This window comes from Halichoeres trimaculatus, unplaced genomic scaffold, assembly GCF_033239565.1.
Source record: "Halichoeres trimaculatus isolate MK-OKI-2021-1 unplaced genomic scaffold, fHalTri1.1 fHalTri1_scaffold_7, whole genome shotgun sequence".
NCBI lineage: Eukaryota > Metazoa > Chordata > Actinopteri > Labriformes > Labridae > Halichoeres > Halichoeres trimaculatus.
In genome coordinates, this window is record NW_027437185.1 from 32,208,900 (window position 1) to 32,226,856 (window position 17,957).

The following is a 17,957-nucleotide window of genomic DNA, read 5'->3' on the forward strand; positions in this document are numbered from 1 at the left end:
TCGGTTCAGTCTGGCACCCATACGAAAGGGTCCCAAAAAGTGAGATGGCTCGTCTTGGTTATTTGGGGATCTGTCCTGGGATAAGTCAGTGGAAACGCCATAAAATGTGCGCCGTACCAAGATGAACCAAACTGGTCTACTTGGTTGAAACGCGGCTTGAGAAACCCCTCACAGCCCCTTTAAGTGAAATTTTACAATTATAAAGTCTTACTGTTAAAAGGAATAAACTTATTACGCACAAAATTTAAATTGTAAGGTAATGAGAATACAGATGTCACAAGCTTAAAAAGGTAATACGTGAATTAAGTCAGAATTGTATACCGTACAGTAAAAATGTTATGAGGATAAAGATGTTTCAGTACAAAAAAAAATAAATGATTTAGATGGGGGAATTTTTTGTACCAGGCTATAAATTTGTGTATTTCTGCTGTGAAAATTACTTTTTTTGACTTGGTGTATATGTGACTTCTGATACTTCCAGAGCCAGCCTCAAGTGGACACTCAAGAAACTGCAGATTTTTTTTTTCTTTTTTCCTTTTTTTCCCCTTTTTTTTTTCCTCCCTTTTTTCAAATCTAGGTATTTTGCCAACAAAAAAAGGAAAAAAAAAAGAAACAAAAAAAGAAACAAAAGAAACTGCAGATTTTAGCACTGATCACTCGGAGGTTGCCACTTTGTTTTAACATGAGTAATTAATCTTACGCAATCAAAGACAGAATGTGACAAGATAAAAGATGTAATGTTGTGAGATTAAAGATATAATGTAACAAGATAGTCAGCAATTTGAAACTATGTGGTCACAATTTTCATTTTATAAGAATAGGGTTGGAAATTTACAATAAGAGAATGAGTTTAATATTGTAACTGCTTTATAATGAGATTAAAGGTGAAATGTAACAAGGTAAATGTTGTAATGTTACAAGACTGAAGTTATGTTACCTTAAGACAGTCATCATGTTACAGGATTTAAGTTGTACTATTATGGTAATCAAGTTATTATATCATATGAATCAGGTTTAAATCTCTGATTTTACTCTTAATATTCCCACTTTAATCTCCTGACATCATGTCTTTATTCTTGTGGTATGATAATCTTATTCTCATAGACTGTACAAAAAGTGGACGTCCTTGCTCAGCTCGAAGTGAGGTTTCCACAAAAACTGCTCCCCCTGGTGGCTGGCTGCAGTATAGGTTTAAAAATCTGGCTTTCCAGTCATTCCAGATGGGCTGTGGTCTAACTTTTAAAAATTATTACACCTTGTAGAAATGTTTCTCACGTCCGATTGTCGTGGTAATTTGAAGATATTATTTGGCTGCCTTACATTTAAGTCCTCTTTTTTCTGAAAAGTTTTGTTTTCATTAGTTGTATGAGGTTAGAAACGATGCTGTATGTAGCGTTTAATGATGACTGACAGCTGACGTTCTTGTGTATTTTTGGGGGGATATTAAAATATGTTGGGGGGTAGAGTCAAGAAGTGATTTGACTCTCGTAAGAAAAAAAAATACATATATTTTTGTCACCCAGCTCCACTCAGATTCTCCTACAATCCCTCATCGTCTCTACTACATAGACTCTGGCTGTGTTAAGCATACAGAAAAAAAGAAATTCATACAGAAAAAAAAAGAAAACCAAAAAACTGGGAAAAGTATTACAAATCAAGGTTTCAATAGCGTGCTCTCTTTCCAGTTTTTTTTTTCAAACATGTCTCCTCATAGTTCATAGTTTCACTGATCTTATTCCTGTGTTTTATCCATTTCTAACATTCATCTTTAATCTCCAAATCTTCTGTAATCATCTTAATCCTTCGTTGTAAAAACAGAATAACACATTGCTGAAACAGTTTAGGTTTTTATGTGAAATGGGCTAAAAAAAAAAGAAAAAAAGAAACCTAACAAAGTTTTTGTCATGTAGTGTGGTGTTGTACAGGTGTTATTATTGTCTAACTGTCCTCAGCAGAGCAGAGGACAACGAACCACTGAACGCTGCCCCTGCTTCACAACGCAGCGTGTGGCGCCTGATAACAAGCTGTCACTTTATGACCAACAAACACAACGCTCAGTTCTGTGGAACACGTGTAAAACCTGCTGTACATAACACACCTGCTGTCCTCTGATTGGCTGCTGCAGGTGGTCCACGTCAAGTTTTAACGATAAGAAAGGTAAATCCTGTCTGAGGGGTTCAAAGGTCACTCTGAGCTTTCACCTGTTGCATGACAACGACTGAAATTATCCACAAACTGTTCGATCTAATATGTCCAATCATACCAAAGGCTATCAAAAGACGATTTTACCAATGAAAATAAAACTTTTGAAGTGAATCATCTGCAGCACAAAGGCTAAATAATACCAGTCAGGGATTAAATATATGAGATCATTTCTATAATTAACTATAATATTAATCCTTCTGACCAGAAATGACAAAGGAAAGAATTTCAGCTCTTTTACCAAGCAGGAGGAGTTTATTTTATCACAGATCAGCCTCTGAGGGTTCATGTTGTGTCTGCAAACTCTGCCCGCTGAGATAAATGAAGGGAGAGATGTGATGTGCTGCTGACACAGCCCCATGTTTTCTTTCCTCTGTAGGTGAGGGATAAGAGGACTTAGAAAAGAGCCTGAAATAGAGAAACAGTGATAACAGAGAGTGTGCCAGAGTTCATGTTGGATATGAGAGTAAAAATATCACAGGTCATGACCCCGTGTTTCCAGCTTCTTCAGGACATGATAGGACGACCGGTTTGGAGCCGGTGTTTCTGTGTCTTGATGGTCAGCCACGACTGTCAGAGCCGCTATGAGTCACGCTGTCCTGGAGTTCTGCCTCAACACGAAAACTTTACGAGAACCAAGAGGCACGCAGGTTGATGACAGGTTGACAAGCTGAGTTGACTTTCTGGAGAAGTTGCTTGCGTTTCTGGAAGATTAATGTCGGCCTTAAGGCTGAGGAGAAACGGGAAGCAGAAAGAGGAGAGCGACCGTGACAAGGGCCATATTTGAAATCTGTCCAACACTATCTCAGTCTCATTGACGTTGTTCAGAGTCTCATCCAAAAACCGTCCAGATAAGACTGAGAGGCCAATTAGACAACAACAATTTTAGGGTAAAACACAAAAGTATTGTTGTGTTTCGGCCTCGTGTTTACATGGAAAGAGCGTTAAAGCCGACCTTAAACGCAAACTTTTGAAAGCGGCCTCCAGAGCGGGATTTTTCTAAAATGGTGCTGACACCGTTAGCGTATACACAGCAAGCTGGCGTTTTTAGAGGAAACGCTGATCTCACGGACTACCATGTTCAACCAAAAGCCGCTTCTGGACAAGACAGTTACAGCGCCAACTACAGGCCTGGGATGCTTACTACAGCGTTTTCAGTCCCTAAACATTTCCGCGTAAACTGAGGTTATGTTTTTGGGAGAGTTTGTCTGTGAACATAACTCAAAAAGTAACAAACATATCCTAATGAAATTTTCAGGAAATGTTCAAGATGGGATAAGGAAGAAGTGATTAAATTTTGGAGGTGATCTGGATCACCGTCTGGATCCAGGACTTTTTTAAAGGATTCTTTATCATTGTGAGATAGGGCTGTTTTCACCGTATGTATATATAACTCCATGACAAATGGTCTTATTGTTTTCCAAAACAATAAAAGACAAGGTCACCATAATTTCTGACAGATGTTAAAGTACGATCCAGATCCTGGCAATATTGTGGATACTAAGATCTGGAATATGAAATATGTACTGGGTCATCATAATTTTCAACACTGTCAGGAAACAAATTATTGTACAAACCTGCAACTAACACCAAATTGTAGCAGACAGTCTGCTGAAAAACACTGATCAAAGAAACACTCGATAAGATTCTTCAGATCCTCAAACCTCGATAGATTCATGTGTGGTAGGAATCCCTGAATCTGTCTGTAAACAGATCAAAATGCTTGTATCTGCTGGTATAATGGGCTGTCTGTGAAAGACAAAAACAGCCTAAGCAGCATCATCAAAGTGTGCTCAAAAATGATCAATCAGAGAAGAACAAGTAGCTCAAAAAGCAAAGATAATTATCAGCCCACCAGATCATGTTCTATCAAATCAATTTTCCCTCATGCCTTCAGGCAGACGTTGCAATGTGACCCAGAGGAAAACAAATACCTACTCAAAGTCCTTCATTCCCTCTGCTATTAAGCTCCTAAATACAGACTGCACCCACTTTAAATGACTATTTCTGAAGGATATTATTTATTTCTTGTCTTATCTCCTTTCTCGCTGTTTTTAAAGTTTTTACATAGATTTTTTAAAATCTTTATCTTACCTTGTTTTTATCTTGCTCTACGATTTGCATATGTAGGCTACTCATAATGTCCGACATCTCTATCTCTCCCATGCCTGCTTAAATATGTTTCCATGATGATTATTTTTTCATTTATTTATGTTGTTGACTGACTGTAAGAATGCATTTATACTGGGAAGCTACAAATGAATTGGCCCTTGTGGGATAAATAAAGTTGTCTGAATCTGAATCTGAAAATGCTTCGTTCTGGAAATAACACCAGATCTTCACCAAATCTTCAAGAGATATGCTAAAATGATGAGTTCATCGCACAATGATAACCTAGTTTATGACACATTAGAGGCCTCAAACACAAAGGTCTGCCCATAGCTCGGCCCCAACTGGAAAAAACTGAAATCTTATCAAGTGTTTTTGTCTTATTTTCGGTAGAAAATGTCTTTTTAGACTTAATGTGAGCCACAGTCACCTGAGCAGTCCAGAAAAAATGTCTTATTTCAAGTTATTCAAAGACAAAAATGAGGTCTGAATCGCTTGTAGCAAGTAAGTTACCTGTTACAAGAAATTTAGACCTCGTTTTTGTCTTTAAACAACTTGAAACAAGACATTTTTCTGGACTGACCAGTTGAATGTGGCTCATATGAAGTATAACAAGACAAATTCTACTCAAAATACGACAAAAACACTTGAAAAATGTTGAAATTCAGCTCTTTATCTCAGTTTTTATGAAACAATCTTCACTGTGGTCAGGATCCAGAGCGTCCCCCCTGTTCCCTCAGGATGCGACTGCAGGAATCCCTCTCGTGTCAGACTCTGAGTCACGACGATGACATCCGTCATTCCTGCAGCGAGACGTGGGATCATCTCTTCACACGTCTCGCAGCAGAGACAGATTATTACACCTACAGGCAGGTAGGCAGGCGGGGAGTAAAGTCGTGTTTTTGAACATAATTACAGGTACAAGTGTCAAAGTCTCGTCACTAACGCTCATCACTGGAGCTGGTGTGACTTTTAGAGTCTGAGCGACATGCAGACAGAAGCTGAGTCAGATTTCCAGCTGTGAACGGCTGAGTCAGAGGATAAAGTCATGATGTAAGTGGATCTACTGCATCATGGATTATTTTTTATCATGAACGCAGTGATAACACAGCTTTAAGGTTTGATTAACAACTTTAACTGATGTGTTTGAAAACCTTTGTTTCGAACTTGTTTTCTGCACAGTTCATCATCCCAAACATCAGTCAGAGAGCAGCACATGAGCTCCAGGAGGATGTCTAACCACTGTGAGCAGAGGAAATCCAAGACAAACACGAGTTTTTGTGTTCAGAAAAGGACTCTGATCCTCCTCCTGAGACAGTAAATCCGTGGAGAATCTGATACTCACACTAGGTTACTATTAATAAATCTGCGGCTCCTGTGGGAAACTGAGAAAACAGATCTCTGAGTCTCACCGGCCACGATCACCGTCTTCTGTTTAACCCTCATAATTCACGCAGACTGGTTTTAGTTAAAGAGAAAGAGAGGATTCGGCACATGGCGATTACATAAGTGTGAGCTCCCAGCTGCCCACCCACTCCTCCATCAAACAAAAACATCTGGTAATAAAGAGTCTAATCCTCGCTGACCTGGGAGAGGCGGAAACAGAGCTGTGGCTTTATTCAGCTGCTACAATGGGCTGCTGAGAGAGGACGTGTGAGGGCAGAGCGTGTTGGAGGTGAATAATCTCTGAGGGTGGATCAATCAAAGGAAACAGGAACAAAACATTTCAGAAAAATAAATCACATTCAGAAGCAGGAGGTTTGTGGGTCTATGATTATCCATTTTCTTTCTCCTTGTAAGGCTGCAAGGCGCTGGAGATTATCCCGTCCGTCTTATTCCTAGACTATCACAGGTCTAACACCTTGAGACAGTCAAACATCAGACACAAACACAAACCTACGGACAGTTCAGAGCAGTCATTCCCAAAGTCTGGGTCCTGACCTACAGGTGGGTCACCAGAGATTTTTTATGGGTCACCAAATTAGTTTTCAAAACGTTAACATGAAATTCATGTGTTCCTTAACCAGAAGAAGTCTCCCCTCACCGATTTGTTTACTGATGATTGGCTACTCACATTGCCACATCTTGTTATATGGAAATATAAAATTGTTTTTCAAAAGTCTGATGCTATGAGCTGAACTAAAACACAGCTACCGTATCTTTCCTACTGTTTTACAGCACTCAGAGGAAAACACTGTAGCTGTGTAACTGTCACACGAGTGAAAGTGCAAACCCAAACTCAAAACCTCTTTGAGTTTGGAAGTCTAATGTCATTGCTATATCTTGGACAGGCACCAGCTGCAGAAACAGAGCCATTAGAGCTGTGCGGTGACGTCACATGGAAAAGAAAAAGGCATGAACGGATGCTGTTACCTTCTTTCTGGATGAGCATCACATCTGAATATCTTGTCTTGAGTTTTGTATTTTGTTTCTCATCCCTTTCACAACCACATAGAGTAGAAAAGAAAAGAAAAGAAAGAAAAAGAAAAGAAAAAAGAAAAGAAAAGAAAAACCTTTCTCTTGTCTGTCACAATTGATAAAAATTCAACTGACAGGCTGATTAAAACAAATACAAGTATCAAGTGGGGTTCTCTAAGAACACAAAAATGAAGACAAAATACAGAAGCAGACTAGACGCTTCACTACATACGTGCCTTGCTCTCTCAGCTGAAATACAATTCTAATAGCAAGCAGGCGAACCCGTCACAGTAAAAATGTAAGTATTATTAAAGTGTAAGCCTAACAAAGCTGTAATGCATTTGTCAAATGTGTCTCTTAGGTCTGTTATCTGTTATAAATCATGTAAGATGATGCAGAAACATGACTGAAGAACCTTTCTATTTCTTTTTCACAGTTATCCTGTCAATTGATTCACAGATTGGACATATTTTGGAATGGGTTGCACTAGTTTAGAGTAACCAATCAACCTGATCAGCATGTTTTTGGAGAACCAGCACCGGGAGAACATGCAGAAAGGCACCTGACCAGATGTGGGAATCAAACCAGGAACCTTTCTGACCTGAGGCAACAGCGCTGATCCTACCAATATATCTATAACTAGAGGTGTAAAAAAATATCAATACAGCAACACATCACGATAGTTTGACCTGTGATAAAATATCCATGTTTAAACTCTTGGTGAAAATAAAAATTGATAATTTGGGGTAGTTGGAAGTATAATACCTCTTCTGCACCTCCACTGCAGTAGATGGCGCCAAAGAGCTTCTCCGCTGTATGTTTCCAATAAACTGTATAAATCTAATCTCAAAGTATACTCAAAATATTTTATTACCAAACTTGATGATGTGGGTTTTGATGCTGTAAACATCAATGTTTTCTCTCTATTCTTGGTTCAATTAGTTTAAAATCAATTTAAGTTTAATTTTTACAGTGTAGTAGACTGATAAAATAATGTCCATAGACATGTTTTTTGCAATATTAGATTTTTTTATGGGTAACATTGGTTACAGCAAGTGACATTTATCAGTTTCACCAACTGACTGTGTCTTTAAAACGATAATTTCTTTGCAACATTAGTCTAATATTGCAGTAGTTTAAGTGACGAGTTAAGTGTTATTATTTCAAACATGATAAAATAGAAAAGTTGTTTTCAATCAAAAAGTCAACTGGGTAGACTGTTGCAATATATCACAAAATTTTGATATTGTGGTATCATATTGTGAGGTTCTTGCCAATACTCAGCCCTACATATAATCAGACTTAGAAAAATTAAAGACAAATAAATTACTCTGAAAAGAATCAACTTAAGGAACTGTGAGGGGGAAAAAATACTCTATTAGATAACCAACGCAAGTGAAGGCCATTATTACCAAATCAACACTGATGTTTGTCCCCATGTGCAGACATCAGGAGCTCATTGTTGGTGTTTTCTGATACTCATGAATGACCTTCGATCCTTTCTACCTTTTTTTCCAGCTTTTTACTCCATCCACAGTCTCATCTCTGGCTGAATAAAATCCAAAAAATGCCCAAAAGTTAATATAAAAAAAGAACAGAAGTGGGAGATAAGATGCAAATTAGACCATCAACCTTTCACATGATGACAAACATTTCTCTTCTAATAAACCTCCCTAACTTTAAGAATTTTATAGCATTGTACTCTAAAAGTAGTATGGGAGGTGGAGTCTTTGGAGCAAGAGTTGGCTTCAAACTTTCCTTTTTGACAAAGCTTAAAGTTAGAGCTGAACCAGATCTTAGATGCCGCTACAGACTTAGACTGTTGATTTACTCTCTCCTTTGTCTGTACGTCATTAACTTTAAATTTTATCTCCCCATTAAAGTTTTTAAGCATAGATCTTTATACCCTAACAGTCTCAGCAGGTGTCTGTTTAACATGAGTCTGGTTCTGCTTGAAGTTTCTGCCTGTTACAGGAAGTTTGGAACGCACTAAATGCTGCAAAGGTCTCCACACATGGTGGGTTAGGACAACATTTGTCCATGGCAGGGATCCAGTCCAGTGTTTCCTATACTTTTGCAGTATTTTAACCTTTATTTAATCAGGTAAATAACCCACTGAGATCAGGATCTCTTTTACGAGGGCGACCTGTCCAAAAGGGCAGCAGGACACATCATAAAAAGCCACATAAACTCTTCAGTCAGGACAGCCGCAGCCCATGTGATCCAGATCCTCCAGAGTAGCTCTAAAGTACCTGAACCAGCATAAACACCATGTGAGGTCATGGTTTTTGTAAGGAGCCCTGAACCACAGAGCCAGAGTTAAACCACAACAGAGCGTGGATGAATCCAGTCAGATCTCTGTTTCCAGTCTTGTTTTTCTCCAGCGCCTTCTCAGAGGAAGTGCGAAAGACGTTTCAAGCAGCCAGAGGAGGAAGCCAAGACTCCACATCAGGAAGCAACTTCCTGAGTCGGTTCGAGGATCCAACCATTACAAAGGAAGCTTCAGAGGAGCTCTGAGCATAAAGGCAGGATCTCTTACGTAACTGGGTGGATTTATACTTTCCACGTCAAACACGGGGGGCCCTCAGAAAGTGACGGAGTCCTCTGGGGAAGGGGTTGGGTCTGAGAGTCACTGGATCTGCAGGCCAAACACAACAAGAGGCCAGAGCTGCCACCGCTCTGACAGAGGAGTATTAAACTGAGGTCCAAAACAAAGCAGTTAAAGCAGTGTTTGTACTTTCAGGCAGCGGGAGAAAGAAGAAAATCCTGCACGAGTCTTTGACAACCATGTTTCCCTTCAGCTCTGCTTTAGGAGGATTTTACAGTCCAATGAAAGCTTGAAATGGCACAAAAATAAGTGATGAACTGCTTAAGGTTAAAGAAGGTAAGGTTACGCTTTACTTTCTGAGCAATGGAGATTGATCAAGTTTTAAAAGTTGGTGCTACCAACACCAACAGGTGTCCCAGGTTTTTTTGAGTCCTTCTAACCATCACTGTGTGTATAAAAGTAGAGCTGGAAGAAAGTCAAGGTGAGCTCAGTGAGGAGAGTTTCCTTCAGCATCCAAAGACGCTCAGAAACTGGGACTGGAAACTCTGACAGGAAGAGGTCTGGCAGAGCCGAAGCCAAACCAGAATCACAAGACCGGCAGTTTTAGGCTGTATTCAGACCAGAAAAGTCCTTTGGTCCACTTTTTTGGTCCGGACCAAAAGCGGACTTTATTTTTTTCGTTTGGTGCGGTTCATATTCAGATTGTACTTTTTGCAAGTGGATTATATTCTGTAAACACATCCACGTGTGTGACGATCAGTGCTCTCATTGGACAGCACTGTCAAAGGGTGGCACACAGAATACAGACCCAGAAATTGAGGTAAACATGTGTGTTTGTGCTCTTATTAGAGCTGCAAAATCATTTTCAGTTTCAAGAGCAGCTCCTTCAAAGCAGGCTTAACAACACGGTTTCAAATTTTGGAAAAGCGAAGACAAATGCGTGCAGCAAGGAGACGCTATGCTCTGCGTGTCCTGACCCACAACATGCTAGCAACAGCGTGGCTAAACAGAAGACGGAGGATCAGGTATGAACCAAAGACGGTTAGGTTACGGTGGCTTTATAGGCCCAAAAGGCGCATGTATCCTGTAGTTAGTTCGGATGGACCTTGGTTTGTATTCAGACCTGCACCGGAGAACCACAAACCGCACCAGGGTTCGTTTGGAAGCGGACCGAGACCACCACAAAAAGTGGGTCTCGGTCCGGTTGTTTGGTCCACACCAGGGTTCGTTTGTGTCTATTCACACCTGCATGAAAAGTCCGCACCAGCGTGGGAAACGAACCCTGGTCCGTTTAAAGTGGACCAAACAGTCCAGGTCTGAATACGCCCTTAGTCTAAGGCTGTATTCAGACCAGAAAAGTCCCATGGTCCACTTATTTGGTCCGGACCAAAAGCGGACTTTCCTTTTTTTCGTTTGGTGCGGTTCGTATTCAGATTGTACTTTTTGCAAGTGGACTATTCTTCGAAAAAATGAAAGACAATGAGGTACAGTGCAAACTCTGCAAGGTTTGGCTAGCTAGCATATCACAAGTCGTCACCAACTATATCTTGGCCGGTCTCTTTCAAAGGCAAGCTCATCAACCTGGGCCTTTCTATTGTGGAGCATCGCACGTCTTTGATCGCAAAATATTTATATATCTAAATATTATAATATTTTTGGCTACAATACTACTAATACTCGTCCCACTACTACTACTTCCAAAGCGATAAATACAGCTTCACATATTATAGTGAACTGACCCTCCAGCGTTCGCTGGTCCGGCCCCCGCCATGTTGGTCAGCTACGCAGTTTCTACGGTCGTTTCCATGACGATGCATGTCCCTCATCTTTCAGGCGTGGAGCCAGGGGTGGGGTATGAAGGGAGAGGTGGGTTTAAATTTGTTTATCAACAACCTCTCCACTTGTCTCCACAGACCGCTGACTACACCTTTAAAGTGATACTCCGGGATGGAACAAGTTGGGTCCTATCACAAAGTTTAGGGCAGAAATTACCCCTACAGCAGTGATTTTGTGCAGCAGAAGCCCAGAGCGCTCGCACCAAACACCTCCTCCCTGCTCCTCTGCCGGTTTCCTCTGCACTCAGACGGGGCCATATTTTACTTGACCAAAAACACAAATAAACGGACTCCCACCGAAAAAATCTGATATCGGTCTGCATTCACGCTTTATTTAGAGAATTTTCAGCGTGTTACTTTCACACAAAAACACCGCTAAATAAGGCTCTAGTTCTCATCATGTCTCTTCGTCCTGGCAGACTACCTGCGTTTGTTTATATCTGGCACGCCACGTGCGCGGACTGATACACTAAGCGGCGAGCGCCTCGTAGCCAGCTGTGGCTCTGCAGCAAAGGTAGCGCCGTTTTACGACACGATGAGAAACTAGAGCCTTATTTGGCGGTGTTTTTGTGTGAAAGTAACGCGCTGAAAATTCTCTTAATAAAGCGTGAATGCAGACCGATATCAGATTTTTTCGGTGGGAGTCCGTTTATTTGTGTTTTTGGTCAAGTAAAATATGTCCCCGTCTGAGTGCAGAGGAAACCGGCAGAGGAGCAGGGAAGGGGTGTTTGGTGCGAGCGCTCTGGGCTTCTGCTGCACAAAAACACTGCTGTAGGGGTAATTTCTGCCCTAAACCTTGTGATAGGACCCAACTTGTTCCATCCCAGAGTATCACTTTAAGCCAGTTTACAAATCGTGTCAAGCACAGTGGTTCATGATCACACTAAGACAAAATTTCCAGTCCAAAAAACATATCTGAATGAGAAATGCTAACATTCAGTGATTTCAAAATTTAAGGAATGATTTAACCCAAAAATATGGCAACCCTAGATTTAGCCATCGTTGCCTGGATTGTTTCTGAAAATTGCAGCAATCCATCTGTTTTTCTTCTCAATCGTGCAACAGCTCTTTCCTATTTTTTTATTTTTGTTGTAAAGTTTTTGGCGGTATCAAGCCAACACTGCCATATAATTAGAAATCTTTGCTTCGTCATCAGGATTTCTGTACATCATACGTGGAGCAGGTTAAGAAAAAGATGGTTCCTCGGTGTGTGACATTGAATGCAAACATGGAGGAGGAAGCGTGAGGAAGCATGATGGTCTGTTTTTCTGGATCCAGGGTCTGGGACTTGTACAGAATGAGAGGAACCCCAAGCCAAAAGCGGCTCTCACAGTATTCTGTGTCCAGTATCCTACAGCAAGATGAAGGGCCTAACATAAGTGCCAGAAGGACTTGTGTAAGAGATTCTGTTTTTGATTTTCTTCGATGACCAAAATGTTGCGGCCTGCAGGAGTCCGGGGTGTTATGAGGCCTCGGCTTGATCTTTCTGCCTGCATGTGGTGCAAGATAAAGACTCTGGCTCGTCTCATCAAAACAAACTCAGCTGGACTTTTTCTTTTCTTCTCCAGGACGGTTAAAGTCTGGATGATCAGGCGGAGGGGTTAGCGTGTTGCTGCATCAAGCTGCAGGAAAGCTGAGCAAACAGACGTGTCTGTTTGTCCCGACACACAATGAGAGCTGAAACATTAATGACGCTCTGACAGACAGCTCTTATGAAACCTGGACTTTGTTTGGGCTCATGGAAACTTCACGTTTGAATCACATGAGCTGAATTCTACCCAGGTTTCAACCTCTTCTGCATCTTTCATGAGAGTACAGAGAAGGAGAGCTCAGGGGTAAAAACAGAGCACATGAGCTCCTTATCGGACCACAAATATTTCCCTCACCAACCACAAAAAGAGGTCTCGCTGTATTTTGACTGCTGCCTGCAACTATCTGAAGTATATCCGGTGCAACAATACCCCATTGTTTGCTTACAGGATGAACACAGAAAGTGCTTTAGAGGGAAGCCAGGAGCAGAGTCCCAGAGAGACTCCCACAGACCGCCGAGCCGAGAATATCAGCAAGATAACCTCCGAGTGCACGAGACCGGAGCTGCGTATGTGTCTGAAAATCTTGTTTAAGATAGGCTGGGAGGAAGATGGGGAGGGGGGGCAGGATGCTTATCATCCCTCACATCTGTCTCTGTCTCAAATCAAAACTGAAAACACTGTTTGAAGGAGTCAGGCTGCTCCGCTGTGTGGTCAGATTTTTGGTTATTTGATTATTTTTGCTTTTTTTTTTGCCTTTATGTGACGGGACAGCTGAAGAGACATGGAAACTGAAATACAGACCACAGCCTCTGCACATGAGGCGTGCACTTCACCAACAAGGCAACCCAACAGTGGTTAGATGTTTCCACAACTTTGGGTAACATACTTTAAATAAACATGAAAGTGCTTTTCAACTGCACGAACTGGGGTCTGAATTTAGTTCTTGGGTTATAAATCAACCTCCTGGGATGTGGTACTTTCCAGATATCTAGGAACTTTGAAGGCGAGGCCTGCAAGCTAAATGTTTCTGATTGGTGGAGCAGCCACAGTGTTTTCATTTCCCCCTCCCTCTGACCACAATAATATGACACCCACCTGTGATGGACTTGGTTTAGTACCTCCTAAACAACGGTCTTCTTTGAGCTCGATAGTGTCAATGTGTCTCTGGCCCCGTTTACACGCAACATTTCATCTGAAAACGCTGAAACACAGTGAAAAAAGTCTGTGTTTACATGGAAACACAAAGGGACTGAAAACGCTGTAGTAAGCATGCCAGGCCTGTAGTCAGCGCTATCACTGTCTTGTCCAGAAGCTGCCGAAGAAGAGTTGGGCCGATCATCTGGTGTACTGGGGGATACTAAGTTCAAAAGTGGAGCAACAGATGCTCATTTTGTATAAAGACAGTCAGCAGATACAGCAGATTGAGCAGCACAAGTACAACACGATAGTTTGCAACGTGTTTTTTCCAGTGTTGTCTTACTGCCCACCACTAGTTTGTCGTTTTTTTGCAACTACCTGTATTTTTCTCTGTACGTCATTGTCTTGTTTTGCATGATCTACTCAGTTCTGTGGCCCTGTGGTGAAGACGCTGACAACGATAGGACACAGGAACAAATTAACATTTAAATGTCTCATGTAAGCAGAAACCGCTGTTTGAGACGTTAAGCTTATGTGCTAGTGCTAAAAACTGCAGTTCTTTGAGTGTCCACTAGAGGCTGGCTGAAGAAACACCAGGAACCACATACACACCAAGCCAAAAAATAAACTTTTACAACCTGGTTCAAGAAACGCCTTAGATTTGATTTTCTCTATCAGCTCACACTGTACAAGGGGGGATTTTTTTCACAACTTGTTATTTTCAAACTTAATGAACTTGCGAGCCTGCCCATATAAGGGTATGGGTGACTTGATTGACAGGTGGGCACACTGTAGCTGTCTGTGAAGAGGCTAAAGTCCCACTCTTAACCTCATCCTAACACAAAGATAGGCTCAGTTCAGGATTTTAGATATGACCCTTATCGACAATATGCTTCAAAACTCTCCATTAGGAACAAATGGGTGACATCACAGAGACTCTGAACTCTTACAATTTAATCTATAGAACATAAACATAAACTAACCCTCCTGTATGCTAACGTGAAGGGGGCTTACAGCTCTTCCTCTCTTCCTCCTCTTGGGGTATCAGACCACAACCTGATTCACCTTGACACCACCTACAGGCCGCTGGTGGAACAGCAGGCAGCCACCGTCAAGACTGTGAAGGTTTGGTCTAAGGACACAGAGGAGGCGCTGCAGGAGTGCTTCAATGTCACTGACTGGGACCTTTTTAAAGAGGACTATGGCGAGGACATTGAAGGCCTCTCTCACTGTATCACAGACTACATCCGCTTCTGTGAGGACAACATTGTCCAGACCAAAAAGATCCGCTGCTTCTCCAACAACAAACCATGGATCAATAAGGACATTAAAGGACTCCTTAACAGAAAGAAGCGGTTTTTCATGGCCAAGGACTGGGAAGGACTGAGGGCTGTTCAGAAAGAGCTCAAACGGAAACTGAGAGAGGCCAAGAACATCTACAGAGAGAAGATAGAAGCCAAGATGGGACAGGAGAACTCCAGAGAGCTGTGGAGTGGCATGAAACGGATGACAGGCTTCAACAAACCTGCATCCAGAATCGAAGGAGACCCAGAGTTCGCTTCTGAGCTGAATCTATTCTTTAATAGGTTTGACACAACCCCCACCTCTGTGAGCTCAGAGAATGGATCTGGGTCTCCACACTACACCCCAGCCCCCACTCACACCTCGGCTGGGGACTCTGCTCCTCCCCCCACCATGGACTCATCTTCACCCTCCTCCCTCAGCTGGCAAGCGACTCCAACAGACAGTTCACCCCCACCCCCCCAACCACTCATCTTGGACACTGAACTCACCCAGAAACCTTCCCCCTCCCTCTCTCCCTGCCTCACACTCACGTCCAGCCAGGTACAGAGGGAGCTCTCCAAACTCCGCACCAACAAAGCCAGTGGGCCGGACAACATCAGCCCCGGGGTCCTCAGGGCGTGCGCCGGACAGCTTGCTGGAATCTTTCAGCACCTCTTCAACCTCTCCCTGAGGTTGATGAAGGTCCCCAACCTGTGGAAGACCTCCTGCATCGTCCCGATACCTAAGAAAGGACGACCCAGCGCTCTCAATGACTACAGACCTGTGGCACTGACGTCGCATGTCATGAAGACCTTTGAGAGACTGGTTCTTCAGCATCTGAGGACTCTGCTCACTGCTTTCTCGGACCCCCTGCAGTTTGCATACCAGCAGCACATCGGCGTGGAAGATGCTATCATCTTTCTCACCCACAGGGCCCTGTCCCATCTGGAGAGGCCTGGGGGCACTGTGAGAGTCATGTTCTTTGACTTCTCCAGTGCCTTCAACACCATCAGTCCCTGCCTCCTGGGGGAGAAGCTGCTGGGGATGCAACTGCACCCAGACACCACAACCTGGATCCTGAACTACCTCACAAACCGGCCGCAGTATGTCAGGGTGGACGGCTGCATCTCTGAGGTGGTTACAAGCAGCACAGGAGTACCTCAAGGAACTGTTCTGGCACCCTTCCTCTTTACCCTCTTCACCTCCGATTTCCGGTTCCACTCTGGTTCCTGTCACCTCCAGAAGTTTTCTGATGACTCCTCCATTGTTGGATGCATTACTGATGATGACGAGGGGGAGTACAGAGGGCTGATTGAGAGCTTCGTCACATGGTGTGACAGAAACAGCCTGAAGCTCAATATCAGCAAAACCAAGGAGGTGGTTGTGGACTATCGGAGGAGCAGAAAGTCCCCTGTCCCCGTCACCATCCAGGGGGAGGAAGTGGAGAGGGTGGACTCATATCAATACCTTGGGGTCCACATTAACAATAAACTGGACTGGTCCCACAACACAGATGCCCTCTTCAGGAAGGGACAGAGCAGGCTGTTTCTCCTGAGGAGACTCAGGTCGTTTGGCATCTGCAGCAGGCTCCTGAAGACCTTCTACCAGTCTGTGGTGGCCAGCGCACTCTTCTTTGCGGTGGTGTGCTGGTGGGGTGGCATCAAGGCTGGTGAGGTCAACAGGCTTAACAAACTGGTAAAGAAGGCCCACTCTGTTGTGGGCCTTCAATTGGACACTCTGGAGACCGTGGCAGAGAGGAGGATTATGGACAAAATAAGGGCTATCATAGACAACTCCTCTCACCCCCTCCACAACGAGCTGTGGGACATGGGCAGCTCGTTCAGCCAGCGCATCATCCCACCCAGAAGCAGAACTGAGCGCTTCAGGCGCTCCTTTGTGCCCACCGCCATCAGACTATTGAACAGCAGCGGAGGCCACAGTACATCACTGCACTGACCTCCACTAATCGATGTCTATGGCAATAATACACTACACTGCTCTGCACTTTAAAATTTAATATTTAATATATACTGTGTACACTGCTCTCAATTTGTTTTTGCTTCTTCATGTCATCCTTCCTTTGTCCAAAAACATACTATGTGTAATTTTATTTTACTTTATTTTTCTCCCAATGCATGCTGCTACCTTTTTTACCTGCCCTGTACTGCTGCAATACTTGAATTTCCCCTCTGGGGATCAATAAAGGATTATCTTATCTTATCTTATCTTAAATATCCATAAGAAACCAATCAACTCTGCTCTTTAGCCCCACTTCTGTTAGATTCTTGTAGTTTCTCTTACAGGAATCAGAGGGAAACGTACAGTCCGATTAGGAGACTGTGACTCCATCATCGTGGATTTATCAAAGAGGGTCTGTAGTGAGAAGGAAACTTGGAACTGAGCTCTGGCTGAGGTGGGTGAGGGGTACGGGAAGAGGGTGTGTTAAGGGTTGGACCAGTCAACAGAGGAGTTTAAATATAGATGAGGAGAGAACAGCACCCACTTGTTGTTTGCTGGGTGAAAAGAGCGAAAGAGAGGAGGACAGAGAGCTGGATTTGTTATGGTCCGTGCACGTGTGGGACAGTGTGTGAAAATGACAAACATCTGGCATCATAAAGAGTCGAGAAAGTTGAACTTGTGGATGAAATCTGAGCTTTCTGATACTTTCCAGTTTTTCTTCCCAAACATATTGACTTGTATTTGAGAGGTTTGCATGTTTTTGTGCTCCTCTGAGGAACAGGCGGAGAGAACGTGACCGGGTGAAATATTTGAGGTGCAGTTTTCCATGAGAACATCAGCCGAAGGAACACATGGCAGCCAGATATGTTTGCAAATGGAGCAGAGAGCAGTTCTCTGCTTGTTTGTGTGTTTACTACAGGCGATTAGCTGCAG